Genomic DNA, 21,829 nt, shown 5'->3' on the forward strand with positions numbered 1-21,829 from the left:
GGAATTTCTTCCAGTTTTGTTGGTTTTAGTTAATAGGTCTTCAGATAATTCGATACAACTGAAGTTCATGATAATAGAGTATTTTGTCAGCATGTAACTGAGCTGAGTGCCAGTGTTCTGGTCAGGGCAATGTGATGCTGGAGCAGGGACTGATTTCTGAGATGGGTCTGATGTTTCACAATGTGACATCCTGATAGTATACCTAGTGGCATTAATCAAGGGGTTGTGGAGCCTCTGATATGGCTTGGATCCCACTGTGCTCTGCAAGCTTCCAACAAAGCTTGACAAAGCACTTTGTCTGCACACAGGTTCAGATGTGTGAGAGATCTAAATAGTGTGAGCTGTGGAATGAGTCTGAAAAGAGATGGAGTGTAACTTTCATATTTTTCTACTAGTGATTTTTTTCTTTGAACTTGTTTTATAAATATGTGCTTGCTGAGAATCAGTCCAAAATTAGCGTGGAAGACCAGCCAGTAAAGTACCCAAATTTTTGGATTAATGCTTTTGGCAAACAATTATGATACCTTCCAAAGAAGGTTAAAAAGTATGGGTTTGGGATGGGAAATAATGAGAAATTTGAACAGTAGATAATATTCACAGGATGGTGAATGGAATGTTCTAAGAAGGGAAGTGTTGAGTCAAAATTTTGAGCTAAACATTTATTTTTTTTTTATTGCTATTCTAGATCTAGGCAAGAGAAACCCCTGATCGCAAAGCAACACATTCTAAGACTGAGTTTATATCAAACATTTGCTTATCTGAATACTTGTAATGGCCTTGTAAACATTTGACCACAGGTGAAACGGATTCCCTCTCAACCCCCAGAACTTTCCTAATTTTCATTCAGCAATAAACAAACAAAAATGTGCTTACCCAGTGTCTGCCAACTCTGTGAAGCGATAAGGTGAATGATTTAGTGACATTTCTTTCTTATCTTCATTAATACTTTAAATAATTGGGATGCTAATCCCTATTCCACTGACCTAAAGTTATTTCAATGTAATATAATTTTCTGTGCATTGCATCTGAGCTGTTATTCACATTCAAGAAAACTATATTCAACTATTTAACAAGGAAAATACTTTTTAAACAGGGAAAATATTTTTAACATTCTTCTGGGTTTCCTTTGGAAGGATGGAGTTCCTAGGGAATCTACTTCAAGTAGTCCCTCGAATCACCCCTTGTTTGTAGTCAGTGCTTTAGAAATAGAGCTGAAATTTTTATTTAAGAGTTTATGATTTACCTTAGTAATCTTTTCTTGTGTGTTAAAACTCTTATGGGCAAAACAATTTTTCTAAAAACCATTGCCTGCAATTTCAGTTTTTTAATTTTCTTTTTGCTTTCTTAGAAAGAAAAAAAAAACCATTCACTATATATCTGAAATCTCATATTCTTTCTGAAAAAAAGAATATACTTTGTAGGCTAAAGAAGTCAAATTTGAGTCAGGAAACTCTCTTTCAACCTGTGTACAGTCCTGCTTTCCATACATTAGTTCTCATGGTTAAGTTATGAAAGTCTTGACAAAATACATGACACTTAAAGAATTAATTAATGCTGAAGAATATAATTAGAAAATGGAATTTAATTTATTTATTTGTGTATGCACCCATGTTTATATCCCCAAACAAAAACATCACCCAACTCTCAGTCTTGAAGACAAGCATATGCTGACTAGGATCATGTTAGAGAAACCCTGATACAATATGAGGCAGGAGAGCTGGGATCAGATCTTAGGGATGTCTGGACACTCAGTGATTGCATAGTTACATTCCTTTTTACCATATGTCCTCACCAATTCACTCTTGTATACAATGTTCTTGTCATTTTATTTTTAACTATACAAATCCCACCCAAATCCATTGGCCAGGTTCTAGCTTACTTCCTCCTGGAGTTTTTTCCTAATCAGCAAAACATTTATTAATTTCCCCTCCTCTGAAATTCTATGTCAAACCAGTAAACCCTTAAATACGCATGGGGTCATAATGTTCTTATAAGAAGTTTATTTGTAATTAATGTTCAAATAATCTCTTAAATTTCTTGAGAATTAAGACTACGTCTTACAAAAGAGGCATAAAATACTTATACCATCAAAACTCAAAAGAAATAGGGAGTATAAAGACATACACATGCAAAGATCATTTTTTTTTATCCCAGGAGGTCTTGATAATGACTGGCTTTTACTTCCTGATTCACAGTGTTTGTATATCAAATTATTAAATAGACAAACATTATTAAAACAATAAATTACTAAATACCAAAATAAAAAAAGACTACATCTTGAAGTTCTCTTGTATATTCACAGCAACTACCATCCATAATGCTAAACATGTTATAATAGGTGCTTGTTAATTGAGTCACACAATCAATTGTTACCCTTTTTGCAGTTACTCGTGATACAGAATATTACAGTCTCTTAGAGTTCCAAGTAAATTCAAGTTCTAAGTCTCCTTTAGACCAAGTTACAGTTAGGATTTGGAGAATAGGTTTTGTCCACTAACAATTGATTTGTCACACAATCAATTGTTACCTTTTTGCAGTTACTCGTGATACAGAATATTACAGTCTCTTAGAGTTCCAAGTAAATTCAAGTTCTAAGTCTCCTTTAGACCAAGTTACAGTTAGGATTTGGAGAATAGGTTTTGTCCACTACAATTTGTATCTCTTTTTTTTTTTTCTTTAACAATCAATAAACAAACACCCCTCCCCACTACACACACACACACACAAAAAAAAAAAGCCTGCCGTTTTTAGGCTCTTATACCCAAATTCCCACTGCAAAATGTTAGCCAACCAAACTTTCTAAACAATGCTATAGAATGATCTGAAATAGTCCATCCTTTAATTTGTATCTATGATCTTTGACACTCAACCTTCACATTTGTCTTTTATACCTTAGAGTTTAAAGATTCTAAAGAACAATATCACTAGCTAAAAATCCTGGTGCCTAGAAAGTTCATCTGAAATAATTTGTTTCATTACTTTATCTGATTATAAATAATTCATGTCTGAATAAAGAGTAAGTACTAATGGCTGTGCATCAACTACATAACCTCTACATTAGAAACTTCTGGCACTTGGTGTTTTGTTGACTGAATGCAAATTTCAAAAAGGCGGAACTCTCAGGTTTTACACTGCTCTACCAGTTCTCAAAGGTCCCAGATAGAACAGAAATGTTTGTTTTATAGGTGTACTTACTTTGAGCCTGTAATTATATTCTAAATTTATAATTTTGTTAGCAAAGACAGAACCAATGAATCTAGAGAGGATCTGACCATACATCAGCTCCTCTTAAAAGGTGACCCTAGCAATATATGTTACTTCAAATCTTAACTAAGTTTTTGGACTATTTTGAATCTTAAATGAACCTAATTTTTAACAACTTATGTTAAAAATGAAACTGAATTTTTGGAGTTACCTGAATTAGTTAGTATGTAATTATCTGCCAATTTTACTTTCTCTCATATTAAAAATACCTATATTGTTGTTGACGTCAATACAGATCAATGTTTTTTCTAATGAAGGCCACCATATTCAGAATACTCCAAAGTGATTCCACAGCATTTTAGTCAGTTTTTACATCACTGTGATGAAAAGAACTGACAAGAACCTCTTAAAGGAGGAAAAGTTTATTTTGGCTCATGGTTGGGAGGGCCAGTCCATGGTTGGCTGACTCCATAGCTCTGGACCTGAGGTGAGGAAGAGCATCATAGTGAAAAGTCATGGTGGAGGAAAGCAGCTTAGGGCATGGCAACCAGGAAGCAAAGAGAGCTCTGCTCACCAGGGGCAAAATATATACCCCAAAGGCATATATACCCCAGTGACCTACTTCCTCTAGCCTGACAAACACATATCAAATAAAATATATACTCTAATAAAATGAACACACCTATTGTGCAACAATTTTAAAATACCTTTTTAAAAACTTCTTTTGCCAATAGATTTATCTGCCTAAGTTCTTACTTAGAACTTTCAGAGTTCCCAAAGGAGAGCATATTATAGGGATTGTGCAGTCACTGATTTGTAAAATAATAATTAATTAAATATGTATCATGTACTTGGCCTTATGCAAAGCAGGTACCATGTATGATCAAATTTTAATCTTTACAGTGGCCCTTAGAGATAGGTGTTATTTCCCTCCTTTTTAACTATGTAAAGTGAGGTTTACAAAAGAAAAATAACTATTTTAAATCACAGAATCACTGTATGCAACTAATGGCTGTTACTAGAAGCCAGTTATGTTTACAGTTAATTTGTGTGCTCTTCTATTAACAGAACCATAAACCTTCTCTCAGCTCTCTCAGCTCTGGGAGGTTAGTTTAATAACAGGGGGATGCAAAAAATCAATTGCATATTTAACTTGATTGGGGAAGGAAAATTGATAGATTATATTACTAAGAGAGAAGAGGTATTTAGAATTTTTCTATTGACTGGGGAGTTATTCAGTGGTCAGTGGCCGAGTACTTGTGTATCATTTACAAGGCCATGGGTTCTATGTCTAGCACTACAAAACAAACAAGATTTATCTCTGAAAAAGAAAACTCATTCAACTTAATGAGAGGGTATATGAATAATGACATAATTTTATGAGATTTTAGAAATTAATAAAACATTATATTTATCTGTTCAGTCATGTAATGGGCAGATATTTTGAGCACGTCCTGGATGCTGTCACTAAAAGTAAGCACTAAATACTCCAAAGGAAATGTTTAGGGCCAAGGTTTCTTCAATGAAAATTGTACAGAAGTCATATGAGGTAACATATGTGTTCCAAGTATAAGAATTGATGAAAATACCTCATTAAAGCTTTCTTTGCAATTTTATACATCATTATGAAATTATATATTGCTAGTGAGGAACAAAGCATGAAATATGACATATAATTCCACTGAACTCATTGTGACTTGCAATGCAATATCAATAAATGATTTGTACCATCTATTTGTATGTCTTCAGATTGTATGTCCTCTCTGCTAATTCACTCACTAATTCTAATAATTTGTAGATTTATCTGAACTGAATTTTAAAATATGTACTCAAATTGCTTAAAATAATGACAGTTTTCACTCTTGCATTCAAATTCCTATACCTTTTGTTCTTTTTCCTATACTTCTACAGTGAGTAGGTCATCTAGGACTGTGTTCAATAGAAGAGACAAGAGCCGACATTCTTGTCCCATTCCTGATCTCAGAAGTAGAACTTTCTATATTTCATCATTAACTAAAATGTTGGCTGTAGGGCATTGGTATTTTTTTTTCTCTCTCTCTCTGTATTTCTGGGATCAAACATAGGCCTCATGAATGCTAAGCAGGTTCTCTCTCACCAAGCTACATGACTAGTGGAATATTTGAAGATGCCACTTACAAAACCAAGAAAATTCTCCTCAACTCTTAATTTGCTGAATTTTAAACATGAACTTCTTTTTATTCTATCAAATCATTCTTTTTACCTATTGCATTGATTGCATTTTTGTCTTCTATTTTTGTCAATGTGATGAATGACTGGCAATCGGTTTTACATACTAGAACAGGCTGAACTTGCTTGTGATTTAATGTCTTATTTATTTTTTAAGATTTAATTTGCTAATAATCAATTTAGGATTACTGTGTCTATGTTATGACAGTTTTTATGTAATTTTGTTAGATACTTTTCATATCAAGAGTATTATGATTTCATAGAAAGAGTAAGAAAGGTTTTCCACTTTTTCTTTTTTGTAATAGAATATCTAAGGTTGGTTTTATTTACTACTTAAATATTTGCAAAAATTCTCTTGAAGCCATCATCTGGCCCTGGAAATGTATGCGTGTTTGATAGGGTAAGGTACAAATGAAATACTTCACTAGCTGTCTGATTACTCTTTGGCAAGAAGATGTGCAGAATAACTTTTTATTTATTTTTTTAAATATTTGCACACCTGCTTTGATACTCATTAAATGCCAAGAAATGTAAATGTACATTTTTTTACTTATCTATAACATTTATTTTATTAATTTTGTTTTCCTAAAGCAAAAAAATTAATACACCTTTATACCACAATTCATATACTGTGTGCTTATTAAAAGAAATTTGCTAAAACTAGTCTGATGACCCAGGATATGGCCTTTTTTGAATAAGTTATCCATGTGCAGGTGTAACTCATTTGTACTATGATGGTTTCAATAATCTATATATGACAAGTGGATCATTTATTAATTGTGTAACCCACATCCTCTGTACTTATAGAAATGTTTTTGTTGGATTGCTCAATACACTATTGTGAAAACATGTAAAAGGCATCAAATATTTCTTTGTTTATTTCTGTGAGATTATGAAGTGTCTCTTGATCTCTAATGATGTTTCCTGTCTTGAAATCTATGTTGCTCAATGAACTAGAAGTTAATTTAAATTAAGTTGCATGGCTTATGTGTTTCATCCTTTAAAATTCATATTTTCTATGTTTTATATGCAAAATATCACTCTATTAAGCAGCAAGTAGCTAAATTTTTAAAAATACAGTCTTCAGGCATATTGTAGCACTATTCACAGCTTCCAAGATGTGGAATCACCCATTTGTCAACTAACAAATGGATAAAGAAAATGTGCTATACAAACACAATGTGCTACACTATTCATTCAGAGCAAAGAGCAAAATTCTGTCATTTGTGGAAGTGTGGATGGAACCAAAGATTATTGTGTTAAATGCAATAATCCAGGCACAGAAAGACAAGTACTGCATTATCTTACCCATATGTGAAATATGAAAAAGTTGGACTCATAAAAATTGAGAGTAGAATAATGGTTCCGAGAAACTGGGGAGAACATTGTCGTGGAAAGGGCAAGAGAGGGAAAGGCTGGCCAATGAGTATTAGGTTACAGTGAGATAGGAATAAGACTATATTTATGAACTGTGTATTTCAAAAGTTTGAAGAAAAGAGTTTGAATAGTGTTATCGTGAAGAAACGATAGACAATTAAAGGGAGAGACATTTTTGAAGTGATTTAAGTATTGCAAGATGTACCCATACATTGAAATAATATCACATTACCCCCTTAATATACACGGTTTAAATGTTTTTATGTATCAGCTTGAAAAAATAAAAAAGTAAAGAATATAATTTAAGTCTTTGTGTTTTGATTAGGTACTTTGTATTTTGTTGTGTTTTTTTGTTTGTTTGTTTTTTAAGTACTGGGCATTAAACTTCAGGTCCTTCTACCACTGAGCTACATTCCCAGCCCTTTTCATTTTGAGAGCAGGTATCACTAAGTTACCCAGGCTGGCCTTGGAATTGTCATGCTCCTGCTTCAGCCTCCTGAGTAAGTGGGATTGTAGGCATGCACCAACACAGTTGGGCTGGGATATTTGTCATTTTTAAAAATAAAATAATAAGCCAGTGATAGTGGTAGTGCATACCAATAATTCCAAGAATTTGGGAGACTGAGGCAAGTGGAGCACAAGTTGGAGGACAGTCTGTCCAATTTAACAAGACTCAATCTCAGAATAAAAAATAATAAGGCCTGAGGATGGAGCTCAGTAGTAGAGTGGCCCTGGGTTCAACCCACAATATTATAAAAAATAATACAATAAGATTACTTATTAATAACTAATAATAAAATGACAGTTTTTAATCATATTTTTATGCACATATCTAGCAGACTGACCATATTATAACAGTGATTTATTTCACTTGCCCAAAACACTGATAATGTCTTTCCTGAGTAATGTGTGTTCTTCTATTATATTTTTTTCAAATGTCTATATAGCTCTGAGTTTTGAATTTGAGGCATACCCTGATTATTTTAGGTAGGCAGAGATGCTGTAGGTAATTGAATAACAAAATAATATGCCAGTCACAGTAGTTGAATTTCCTTGTGAGGAACTTTTTTACAAAAGGAGACTTTTTTTATTGCATTGTGTCAGCCAATGGAGATGAATTCTATTATTCTTTAAACTTTTCAAATAATACCTGGTTTTTTTTCAGTTGAGAATTATAGAGGTAAAATTTTATTATTCTCAGAAATTTTAACATAACTTTCACTTTTTCTGCCATCAGTAATTTCACTTACATAAAATTCTTCAAATACCAATGTATGATTTCTCTAAAAACTTCAGAGATGGTTAGAAATGTTGTTTAGTCATAGGCCAGGCCAGAAGTTGTTGTAAAGTAATTATTTAAATGTGACCCATATTTAAGTCAGTAGATTTTGCATAAAGTAGTTTACCCTCATAATGTAGGTGAGCCTCATTGCAGTGAGTTGAAATCCTTAAGGGGGAAAAAATACCCCAGGTTCCCCAAAAAAGGAAGGAATTCTGCAGCTTGACTACTTTTGTACTAAAGATTGTAATACCAACTCTTGCCACAAGTTCCAGTCTGCCAGCCTGGACTGCTAATTTTAAAATTTCCAGCCCCCTAAACTACATGAGCCAATGCCTTAAAATACATAGACCTCTATGTCTATGTCTATCTCTGTCTCTGTCTCCAACTCTGATTATATTTACATCTATATCCACAAACATATGTACGTATATATATATATATATATATATACACATACATGCACACATATATACATATATCACTACATATATTTATATATCTCTCTATATAAAATATTATATTATATTATATTATATATAAAAACACAGAGATAAAAAACACACGCAGAGAATTTTATGTGGAGAGTTTGGATTAACACATAAAGCACTTCATCTCCCCTACACCAAAAATACCCCAACAAAAAATGAATTTTATTATAAACGTAAGTGTAGAACAAACACTAGAGACAGATATTTGGAATTCTGGAAATAGGTATATAAAATGGAAGGCAGTGTTTCAAACAGAATGGAAATGGGTTGGACTATATGACTTCATGTTACTGTATGAGAAGAGCTTTTATTAACTAAATCCTGCTGCAGAATAAGAAGTACAAAGTGTCCTAAGCACTTAGACATACACATGAGTAGGATGGAGTTATAACTTCTCCTGTTTCTGCCATGGTGTCTATGTCTTTTTTGTTCATTTTTAAAGATAAACACTCAGAATGAGCTTGAGTAATGTTTAGCAGAAGCTAAACCAAATAAGTATCCAATCAAATAAAATGATAAATGAATCCGTCAAATAAACTTTATAAGTGTAAAGATTTGGAAAAGAATGGTGACTTGTAAGGAGATAAGTGAACATTAGAAAATGTAGTCAGACTATGGAATAAAGGATTTTGTTTCATCAGAAGCAAATATTTCTCAGCACCATTTCTCACCATGGATTCTTTGGGAGACAAAGGAGGTTAGACATTGTGATATTTAGGGATTGTTTAAATTTTAGTTTTTTGTAATTGCTGTGTTGGTCACTTGCCTGTTTGGCTGCATGTCTACCTCTTGCATTCCTCTGCTTACCTAAGAATCATAGACTACATAGACTTTCAAGTTCCCACTGCCATGACAACTCCAGTTCACTTTGACCCATGCTGACTTGTTCTAATTGGCACTTGTTCTTACAGATTTTATGGTTAGGAGGAATTAGTAAGGGTCATGAAAGTCTCTCGTCCCCCAGGTAACATGTGTTCTCAATTGGCATTTGGGCATGCATTTCTCCTGCAGATAATTTGCTGAGGAATATAACATATCCTATTTGTTTAAGCCAGGCAGGGCTGCAGGTAAATTGCTTTTTAAAAGAAAGTATGTGGGATCAGCACAATGGGTCCATTTTATAGAATTATTCAGAATGATTTCCTTAACCTCATGTTCCCACCATTCCTGTCTCTATTCCCTATCGAGGGTAGGGCCTTAGGAGGTGATGCATGTTCTTATAAATGATGCCCCTGAGAACTGCCTTGCTCATTCCACCATATTGAGAACACAGGTAAAGTATGGCATCTATGTAACAGAAATGGACCTTGAGTAGAAAGTGAATCTTGATCTTGGACTCCCAGCTTCCAAAGCTGTGATAAATAAATGTCTGTTTTATAGAGTAACTAACTCGACCAATTTTTTTTTTTTTTTTTTTTTTTTGCAGCTCAATGGATCAAAACACCAGTTTGGGCCCCATTTTTGCTTGCCAGGTAGTACGTTGTTCAAAGTTCTGTCAGCCTCATTTGTTGCTGATAGCACCCCTCCTCTGTGTCCCTTCTCTCCTAGAAATAGTGAAGTCTTATTGATGTTTGCTAATTTTTAGGTTGTGTCATGTTACTCATTTGGACTAATTAACTTTTTTTATCACTTGCTTGTTGTTTATGTTAAATTCTCTCTACAAAAAGAATAACTAAAATGAATTTTGATTTTTCTTATTTTACATAGTTCTTAAAATAGGGGTTCCATAATTCTTTCTTAAGACAATAGAATTTCTCTGAATTCAGTTTAGGTTTAGTTTCTTGAATATTGGGCTTTCTGATGCTTTCAAGATCTTTCCAAGAATTGTCTTGACTTGCGCCTTTGGGTTAACTGCAATCTAAGCACTAGAATTATTTGCTGTTCAGGACATTTTGCATTCCATCATTCCTAAAACAAATGCCTTAGCATGGCACACAAACACACACACACACACACACACCACACACACAAGTATTTTTATTGTTTTAGTTCTGAATGAGGAATTTTAATATGCTGTGTTGTTGTTGATGAAATGCAATCACAGTAGGGAGCTTTCTACTTTTGTTATGGATTTTAGCTATTTTAGAACTAATTGTGTTTTTGGTGTAACTAATTGCTTTGGAAATACCCCTAGGCTGAGTGCAAATGTCAGTGTTAGAAGGGAATTTATAAAGACTTTGCGTCTTCCAATTGAGTTCTATAAAGCAATATTTCACTAGGCTCTAAGTGAATGCATTAAAGATTCCTTATTGCACTGCCCTTGGGATTCTTGTGATGAACCTACCTTATAAATAGGATTGAAAATTAATAACAGCATTCTAATAATTAAGTCATTTGAATCATACCAAATTATTTGAATAGTTTAGGGAACAGATATATAGGAAGGCTTTATTAAATATTGAAATTCTAGGATTTATTTCCTTGATATATATGTGGATCACAACTTTACCCATATTTCAAGCATTAATGTAGTTCCCCAAATCCTCAAGAGTGTCAGAAATCTGGCCATTGTGCTGAGCTGGACTTTGAGTGTAACCCAGTTAGATCCTTGGGAGAGAATGAATATTAAAAGCAGCCTGCACTAAAAAAGAAACCCACTGGGAGAGGAGCTCTATTCTGCTCCGCCTGGATCTGAGCTCAGTGACCCAGATGAGGCAGAGTGACCTAAGAGCTCCTAGAACAATTCCCTTATTTCCAGAGTGAATGACACCTGGAACTTCAAACCCAGAAAGTAAGTGTTTACATATGAGAAAGATGCTGAAATGTTGGCCAATTACATAAGGAATAGGTATGTACTATGTGTACTTATACAGACATCTGAAAAATTAAATTTAAAGCAAGTAAAATATTATAAGAATAAACATAGGCATGCATTTATATTTCCAAATGTGTTCTTATTAATTTAACTTTGAGTTAATTAGTCTCATTATATTCTTAACATTGGAACATTCTCTCAGTCTATTTATGACAAATATACTGATTCTACAACTCGATATGTATGATGTCAGGAAGTCATAAGTTTCTTCAAGTTCAAAGGAAATGAAAGAGTCCTCTTTATATTTTTCATCAAGTAGTCAGAGTCCTTCTATTGATACTTATTACTCTTTATTTAACATTAGAATTCTTTTCAACAGAGTGAGAATTTCCAGACTTTTATAAAAAGTCCTTTAGATATGATATTTCTTTTACAACACAAAAGGAATCAATAAGGGTCAGCTCTTTAGGATTAGAAGATTCACCAAATACTGGAGGGATTTAAAGGAGAGATTTTGTTCCATTCTGGCTGCCAGAAGGTCAGCTTCATCTTGATGCCAGTTTTGTTTCTGTTGTGGTGGTTATCTTAAAGCTAGTCCTACCTCTGAAGTGGAATGCCAAACAGCAAAGGAATAAGAAAAAAAAAAAAGTTTCACAAGAGTTCTAAAGGTTTCTATAAAGAAAAATTTCTTAAAGAAAAAAAAAAGTAAAACTAGGGCAAGGGAGTCTTAGAAGTTTTGGCTTTTGAGTTATAAGCACCACAGGAAAAAATATTTTGTCAATCTTGATCTAAATTTAACAGGAAATATGCAGGTGGCAAAACGTTTTGTCAAGAAGCTGTGGGTAATGAGGCTTCTCTTGACTTCATATGAGTTTGCAGATCTTTAATTATGTGGCATAAATTCCATATCTAAACAGGGACTAATTTCTGTTATTTTACTTGTTATCAGTATTAGTTCAGTAAATAAATCTTAAGGAGGAATTCACCTACGTATTTAAAAGTCAAATACAGTTGTTAAAATAACTCATCTTTTTATTTATGATAGCCACGGTCATGAATAATCAGATAATTTCCTTATTACAGGGATTTATTTAGTGTTCTATTGACCTCTTAGTATACTTATGTGCTATGAAGAGACTTCATTAACACTGCTTGGATTTGATGTTGTTAAAAACTATATTTTTATAATAGCCATATGGCATGATTGTCTCTAGGGAAGTAGAACTCAGTCTCTAATTCCTTTATGAATTGCTATAGTTTAGTGATAATGAAATAACATTACACTTCTCAGCACACTTTGCAAAAGTCAAGATGTCCTGTTGGCTCAAACAATAATTTGGTGATATCTGGATTTATCTTTTGTCAGGGTCAACTTTGTTCTACCCTGCAGTAATATTCTGAGATCTGTCTATAATGATAGCAAAATGTACCACAGAGTTCTTGTATTTCATTTGCTTCAAATTCCACATGTCAAAGTGAAAGTTGCTCTCTTTTTCTGAATAACTACTGCATCCTATGCAGCACAGTGGCTCAGAGTATGGGTTCCCACAGCCATGCTACCCAAGTTTGAATCCCAGCTCTGCCAGTAGCTATTGGATGACCTAGGTGAATTACTTAGCTGGAATAATAATACAAACCACCTCCTGGAATGGGTATGAGAATAAAATGAGATCGCATATCAAATAGGTATTACTACTCAGTGGATAACAGCCTATCTATATTGTTTCTTAAGCAAGTAATTTCAGTGTCAGTCTATCAACCTCCCTCACCCAATCAAGACCAACGCCAACCATTTCCATTTTGAAGGCAGTGGTACCTGAATTCCCAGAAAATCTCTGCCTATTCCCAGGATCCTACCTCCCTTGCTCCCTCCCTTCCTTTTCCCCTTCCTTCCTTCTTTCTCTCCATTCCTCCTTTCTTTCTTCTGTCCTTCCTTCCTTCCTTCCTTCCTTCCTTCCTTCCTTCCTTCCTTCCTTCCTTCCTTCCTTCCTTCCTTCCCTGGCCCTGATTTCTCACACGTAGGGATTCTGACTGTGGAAATATTCAGGGAAACGTTCCTCTAGTGAGCAAACTCCCAGGGGGTAACAGGCACTCTGTTTCCTACTCTTGAGAATGCCCTGCAGTTTCTCCTAGAAACTAATAAGATAACTAATATAGGTGCAGTATCTAGTTGCTATGGTAATGTCCTGTAATGTCCTTCATGAAGAGGCTCTGTGCTAGAGTCTTATCAGTCTGGATCCTGATATTAGACATTGAGCTCCTGGGAAAAAAGGAATACTAAACAATACTGTAGTTATGGCACTAATGACTTAGAGTAACCTACTGATATAAAGAAAGCCAGGCAGTTTGGCCAATCTGCCATTCTGCCATCTTTCCTGACTCTCCATCTTGTCTCTGTCTCTTTTTAATTTTCCTTACACTCACATGCTAGGTGCACTTTACTACTTTACTACTGAGCTACATACCCAACTGTTTTCATTTTTCTTTCTTTCTTTCTTTCTTTCTTTCTTTCTTTCTTTCTTTCTTTCTTTCTTTCTTTCTTTCGAAATGGTCTTCCTAAATTGCCCTAGGTGGCCTCAAACTTGTAATGTTCTTGCCTCAGTCTCCCCAATAGCTGAGATTACAATCATATGCCACCATACCTGGCTTATTTATTTATTTATTTTAATGATAATAGTTTATTATGAAAATATTTAATGATTAATATTTTATTCATTATACAGAATGTTAGATTTCATTGTGGCATATCTGTACGTACATAAAAACATAATTTTATCAATTTCACTCCTTGATACCTACTGCCCTCTCATTCTGCCTCCCCTGATCCCTTTCCTCTATTCTAGTGGTCTTCCTTCTACTTTCATAGCTTTTCCCCATTTTAGCCTTTTTTTCCCTTCCAGGTTTCATAATGAGAGAAAACAAACAATACTTTCTCCTGATTTTTATCTTTGAGTCTGACTTTGCTCAAAATTATGGTCTCCAGTTCCTTCAATATACCTGAAAATGACAAAATTTCATTTTTCTTTATGGCTAAATAAAACTCCATGTGTACATAAACCACATTTTATTTAGCCATTCATCTGCTGACAGACACCTAGGCTGATTCCATACTTGGTTATTGTGAATTGTGCTGAGATAAATATGGTTATGCAGATATCTCTTTTTAAGCTGATTTAATTATTTTGCCAAAATATGAAGCATTTGTGCTTTAGTCAGTTTTTTTCACCACTGTGAACTAAAAACTTGAGTACCAAGCCAAAGAAGAAAAAGAAGAAGAAGAAGAAGAAGAAGAAGAAGAAGAAGAAGAAGAAGAAGAAGAAGAAGAAGAAGAAAAATTATTTTAGAGGGAAAAAATATTTATTTGGTTCACAGTTATCAGTCCACAGATCGCTGGCTCCATGACTGTGGGCTAGAGGTGAGGTAGAACATAAGGGTAGAAGGGATTGATAGAGGAAAGCAACTCAGGACATGGCAATCAGAAAGCAGAGAGAACATTCCTCATCAGGGAAAAAAATTATACTCCAAAGGCACACTCCCATTAACTTAAATTCTCCAGCAACATCCTACCTGCCTACGGTTACCACCCACTTAACACTTACTAGTGGATTGTTATAACTTAATCTTTTCACCTCTAAACTTTTTTGCATTGTCTCACTCATGAGCTATTGGGGGACACCTTATGCCAAGAGATGCTGTCCAGTTTATTGGTTCTTTCTCTTATTTACTGAGCTAGAGTGATTCTATTTAAGAAGTCTTTGCCTGTGCCTATATGTTGAATTGTTTCCCATAGTTTTTTCTTCTAATAGTTGCAAAGTTTCTGGCCTTATACTTGGGCTTTTGATCCATTTTGTGTTGACTTTTACACAGGATAAGAGAGAGAGGTCTACTTTTATTTTTCTAGATATGAATATCCAGTTTTCCAGACACCATTTGTTAAAGAGGCTACCTTTTATCCAATGTATGCTTTTGGCAACTTTATTAAGAAGTAGATGACTGTGACTGTGTGGTTTTATCTCTGTGTCTTTTATTATATTTCAGTGGTCTACATGTTTGTTTCTATGCTAGTCCCATGCTATTTTTGTTACTGTGGCTCTGTAGTATTATTTGAGGTCTGATATTGTGATGTCTCCAGCATTCCTCTTTTTGCTCAGGATTACTTGGATCTTCTGGGTCTTTTGTTCTTCCATGTGAATTTTAGGTTTTTTTTTTTTCAGTTCTGTGAAGCATATCATTGGTATTTTGATGGAGAATTCACTGAATCTGATGCTCACTTTTGGAGATATGGACATTTTAACGATATTGATTCTTTCCATTTTCTAGTATGATCTTCAATTTCTTTCTTCAGTGTTCTATAATTTTTATTGTAATGGACATTCAACTCCTTGGTGAGGTTTACTGCTGTTTTTTTAAGATTCTCTAGAATTGTTTTCCTGATTTCTTTCTCAGTGGACTAATTGTTGGTATGCAGAAAATGTTGTATTTTTGTGTTTATTACTTTTGTATCTTGCTACTTGGCTGAATTGGTTTATCAGCACTGGAAGGCTTCTGGAGGAAGCTCTGGGGTCTTTCCAATATAGGATCATATCATCTGCAAATAGGGATAATTTGACTTCTTCCTTTCTTATTTCCATGCCTTTTAATTTTTTTCTTCTCTTTCCTAATTGGTCTGGCCAAGATTTCAAGTACTATATTTTATAGGATTATTGAGAGTGGTCATCTTTGTCTTATTTCTGATTGTAGATGAAGTGTTTTCAGATTTTTCTCACTCAGTATGATATCAGCTTTAGGTTTGCCATATATGGTCTTTATGATGTTGAGGTAAGTTCTTTCTTCTATCCTTAGTTTCTTCAGAGTTTTTATCAGAAAGAGATGTCGATTTTTTAAAAAAAATTTTATTTATTTTTAATATATATATATATATATATATATATTTTTTTTTTTTTTTTTGTGGGGTCGGGGATTGAACCCATGGCCTTGTGCTTGCAAGGTAAGCACTCTACCAATTGAGCTAAATGTGTTGATTTTTTTGAAAGTTTTTCTGTATTTATTAATTTGACCATGTGATTTTTTTTTCTTCTTTCTATTTATGTGGTTTATTACAATTTTGATTTGAAGACATTAAAACATTCATGCATTCCTGAGATGAAATCAATTTGATTGTGGCATGTGTTCTTTTTAATGCATTTTTAATTCAGTTTGATAACATTTTATTAAAGATTTTTGCGTCCTTAATATCTATGTTCATTGATGATATTGGCCTATAGTTTTCTTTCCTTGAAGTGGCCTTATCCAGTTTTGGTATTAGGATGATATGCGCTTCATAGAATGAGTTTGGAGGCATTCCCTCTCTTTCAATTTCCTGGAATAATTTGAGAAATATTTGTATTAGGCCTTTTTTAAAGATTTGGTAAAATTCAGCTGTGAATCCGTCTGGTTTGCTTTTCATTGTTGGGAAGCTTTATTATTGCTTCAATTTCATTGTTTATTTTTGGTGTGTTTATGTTTTCTATACGTTCTTGGTTCAGTTTTGGTAAGTCATTTATGCCTAGATTATTCTATTTATTGGAATATATATTTTCAAAATAGTGCCTGATGTTCCTCTGGATTTCAACTGCATCTCTTGTAATATCCATTCTCTCTCTCTCTCTCTTTCTCTCTCTCTCTCTCTTAATTTGGGTCTTCTCTTTTTTTTGGTTGTTTAGCTAGGGCTTATCAATTTCATTAATTTCTTCAAAGAGTCATATCTTTCTTTATTGACTCTGTTTATTATTTTAATTTCTATATCATTAATTTAAACTTCAATCTATATCATTTCCTTTCTTCTACTAGTTTCAACTTTTTTTTTTCTAAAACCATGCAATGAATCATTAGGTTGATTGAAGTCTCTCTGTTTTTATAATGGAGGCATTCAAAACTAAAAATTTTCACTTTAGAACTGCCTTTGCCATATCCAGAGCTTGTGCTATGTTTTAGTTCCTCTTTTTGCTTGATTCTGAGAATGTTAAGTTTCCCTCTCATTTTTTCAATGACCCCTCATCATTCAATAGTTTCCATTCATATCCAAAAAATATTTAAGAGATTAATTTAATCTTTTTGCATTTGCTAAGACTCATTTTATGACTTAATATGTGATCCATTTGGGGGAATGTTCCTTGTTGGCTGAAAAGAAAGTGTATCCAGTTGTTGAATAAAATATTCTGTAGATGTGTGTTAAATTCAACTGATCTATATCAATCTGATAATCCTTTCTAAATTCAATCTGATAATCCTTTCTAAATTCAATCTGATCTATATCTGACAAAATCTGATGTGTCTTTGCTGAATTTTTTTTTTTATCTGAAAGGTCTATTAGTGAGAGTGGTGTGTTGAAATCGCCTACTTTTATCTTATTGTAATGTTTCTGTCATTACCTTTATCCTGTATCTATAACTTCCCTTACTTCAACAGATTGAGAAGCTGATCTGGAAGACTTTCTCTATTTCATCTATTATTAGCTAATAATAAACTTTGCTTTACTGCTCAGTCAGAAAATAAGGGTAGAAGGGATTGATAGAGGAAGGCATTTCAGGAGGTCCCAAAAATTCTGAGAAAAAAAAAGACTCAGTTTTGGGTAAAAAATAGGAAATGGTGACATCTTTTACATGCTTGGCAAAGTATACATGGAATTTTGAAACTTAAATTTTTTCACTGGTTTCCTGTTGATTATTACTATGGTTGTCAAATTTTTTCAAAAGGTTTCACATCTTTCTACAAAGAGATTATTTTATGGGAGTACAATAGGTACAGAAAGAGAAATGCTGATTACTTCTACTTGCATAGGAAGTAGGGGTAAGGATCTGCTCATTCTCCCCATGGATCTGCCATTTATCTTCCTCCTGCTCTTGCACAGGCCTTTAGGCCTTATTATATTTTCACTAGCTCAAATCCCCATCCATATCCTAACCACTCCCCTTTTGTCAAATACTTTCATTTGTGGACTTTCGGTCATAGTTTATACTATGTAAATTATGCTCACATTTCTTCTATTATGGCTTGTACGTGATGCTTCTGGTAATGCTATTGTTATACAAACTACTTAAGAAAATGCATTAAGTTTACCTTTTTTGTTTCTTAAAACCTCTAACATATAATTATTATACAATAATATACAATAGGTGCTTAAAATGTATGAAGAATGGATCAACTATGCTTCATGTCTATTTTATGTTCTCACATAGGCCAAGAGCCATGCTGTCTCTTGATAATGGTTCATAATCTTCCTTATGTTTACTGGCCTTAAAATGCCTTCCAGGAGTAAGATCCCACCTGGTCTCATCTTATTCTTGGAGGCTGATTTTTTAGGAATTTCTTTAGTTCAGAGTCTCACGTTTATTTTCTATGGTTACTGTGACAAACTACCACAGATATAGTGACTGAAAACAACACAAATGTGTCATCCTAATATTATGTAGGTTATATTTCAACATATGTCTCACTAAATTAAAATAAAAATATCAGAAGGGCTGCATTCATTCATGGGGTATTTAGGGAAAAAACTGTTTCTTTATCTTCTCCAGCTTCTAAAAGCCAGCAGCATTCCTTGGCTTGTCACTCTTTTCCTCGTCTTGAAAGCCAGGAGGGATGGATTGAGTTCTTCTTACATCTTACTACTCTGATCTCCTCTCTCACCTTCCTCTTCTACTATGCAACCCTTGCAATTATGTTATACCCTACAGAAAATCTAGGTTAACCACTTCACCCAAATTTCTTAGTCATTTCTGTCATGTTGGTAACATAATCAAAAATCATAGATCCCAGGTATTAGGATGTGATGACTTCAAATCCATTTAGCTTCCTGTCTTAAATGGCACCCATAATTAGAATGATGTCAATAATAATACATCACAATTATACATGTACAGTTTTTAAGTTCCTTTCTTATTCTCTATTTTATTTAACCTAAACAATAATTAGCAAGGGTAGTTCTTACATCATTTTCTTTACATTAGTCTTACAAACTTTCATTTATATATCTAGTATCATACAGGTAGTTCTAATAACATATATGAGTTTCTACTAGATACTAACTTAAAGGTATAGATTATATTTTCTTTATTTATGAGTAAACCACAACTCACATTTTGTTTTATTTATTCAAATTAGTGACTGAAGAAGCTATTATTCAAAGGGAGTTATTTGACTTACCTAAACCAGTATTTAACATTGTTGGAACTAAAACCGGAACTCAGATCATTTAACCAAAGCTTTGTTTATGAACCAAAATTAATTTCAACACACCTCAGTGCTGGCAATGCATTAGTGGACCACTATCTTCTTCATATTGTCTTCATTGAAATCATAAATAAAAGACATGTTTATAAACTCACTGGGAAAAATGCAGTATAGAGGTATTGTTCCAGTGTTATTTTAATGTAAATTTTCCAGGCTTGAAAAGTTTTCTAGGAAAAAATGACGATGTTTTATGGAAACTTATAGCAAAATATTAATGCAATAATCATTTATAGATTGTGTTAGAGTGTTTCTGTTTTTGTCAGCACCAAAACCTACTCTTATTCATTTAGGCATTTAACTATCTGATTTAAGAAAATAGAAATTATGAAAGTTGAGGATTAAGACTTGTTTTTCTCTTCTAAATAAGTTGATAATATTGAAAAAGCGAATAGTTAGTGTAAATTTAGAAAAATTAAGGATGTGATGGTCTCAATACTCTTACTAGTAAAAGTTGACACTGAAAATGCAGGAACTGTCATCATTTTGAAGGCAGCTTGGCATGTACTCATTGGCTATACACATTCGTGAATTCTGGCCTAGAGAAACATAATTTGAGTTGGGAATCTGGAGATGGTCTAGATTAGAGTCTCAAACATTTGGTTATTGGCAACTTGAATGTTGCTTGCTGGTAACCCTCCAGTTTTATTCTGTTTTTATTTCAATTTTAATAAAACATAACAGTCACACAAAAGAGAGGTATATGCTTTTTCTGTAGACAAATAAGATTATAAGAAAAATTCAATCCCTTGAGTTACATTTAACTTTTGTGTTTTTCATCAGGATGCTATGAAGACCTATTAGAGCCTGAGATACTACAAATTGGAACCATCTTAGGCCCTACTGCTCACAGCAAGGACAAATCTTTCTGCCTTAGCCTGTTGAGAAGGATAAATGTATTTGGGGTTCAAATGAGTAAGAAAAAAAAAAAACACTACTCTTTATTTTACATAGCATGCCACCAAGGTAAAGTGAGTAGAACATGTACATACAGTCTTCTAAACATGTTCTTTGCCTGGCTTTTATTGATATTTCACCTTCAAGATTATAATTTCTGTTCAGTTTAACTTTTTACCAATTTTGTCAGTACAAAAGAGTTAATTCTCAGGGAAGTATGGAATAAAGTTTTCTGAGACTCTTAAACTCTTGAGGAATCACATCTAATATGTAAGAATATATGTTTAAAAGGTTTAATGAAAGTCCATAGCTAAGTACAATAATAAAACAATTTTATTTTCCTCCTTGGGAATGAGCCAAGATTGACACAACATAGCACAGGTTTAACCTTCAGGACAGTTCAGAGAGACTAATAGAGGTCTCCTCAGCAATAATAAGAGGTAAGTTTAAAGCTTCAGTAGAATAAACATAATTGGAATGCCATCTTCTTAATAGGTTCAGAACAAACCAAAGTATTACATATAAGCTTCTTTCTGTTTTTCCAGTTGTGCCTGGAGATGATACATAAATATGTGCAGGCCTCTGAACACCATTTTAAAGAGAAATTTAACATGGACGGATGAGTATCGAGCAGAATTTAAGATCAGGAATGCAATTTTTATGAACTTAATCATGTCATCATTTGTTTCAAACCAAGTTGCTCATTTTCTGTCGCATAGATTTCATTCTGACCTTAATAAGAAAATAGCATATTCCTGTGTGTGTGTTTTTCTTCTCTGAAGCTATAATATAAAAAAAGCATAAATCAAAGCTGTTTTGACAGATAAACAACACAATTTTGTAACAGGATGAAAATTAAAAAAAAAAGTCTGAATAGCTGATAAAAGATGAGTTGGACTGGGAGGATTGATGTCAGAGCTGAAGGCAGCATTAGAGATTAGATGCTCATTGGCTTTTCAGCAAGCTTGGTGACTCATTCTACATAAATGAAGTTTGTGATATGTAATGAAAAGCTTTCTATCTTCACTGCAAGCAAATTAGCAGGTATTTTGTGGCAGGAATGTTAATGTTATCTCGCATTTGTTTCTGAGCAGGAGCACATTAACGGAGCAGGTTTGAAAAGAATTTCACTTTTATAACATCAGGTGCTGAAGGTATTAGAACAAGGTCACCTCTGTAAAGTAATGAGGGAAAATTAGGTTATAAACATGCAGTGCCTAAAAATATATTCAGTCTGCTCTGCAGAGTGAATGCAATATAGGATCACCCCAAATTGCTAATTTTCATTTACTTCAAATGATACTCAGACCCTCAAGCCAAATTCAAAAAGTTAAATAATAAAGGAAAACA

The sequence above is a fragment of the Urocitellus parryii genome, chromosome 6 (assembly GCF_045843805.1).
Source record: "Urocitellus parryii isolate mUroPar1 chromosome 6, mUroPar1.hap1, whole genome shotgun sequence".
In the NCBI taxonomy this organism is placed as follows: Eukaryota; Metazoa; Chordata; class Mammalia; order Rodentia; family Sciuridae; genus Urocitellus; species Urocitellus parryii.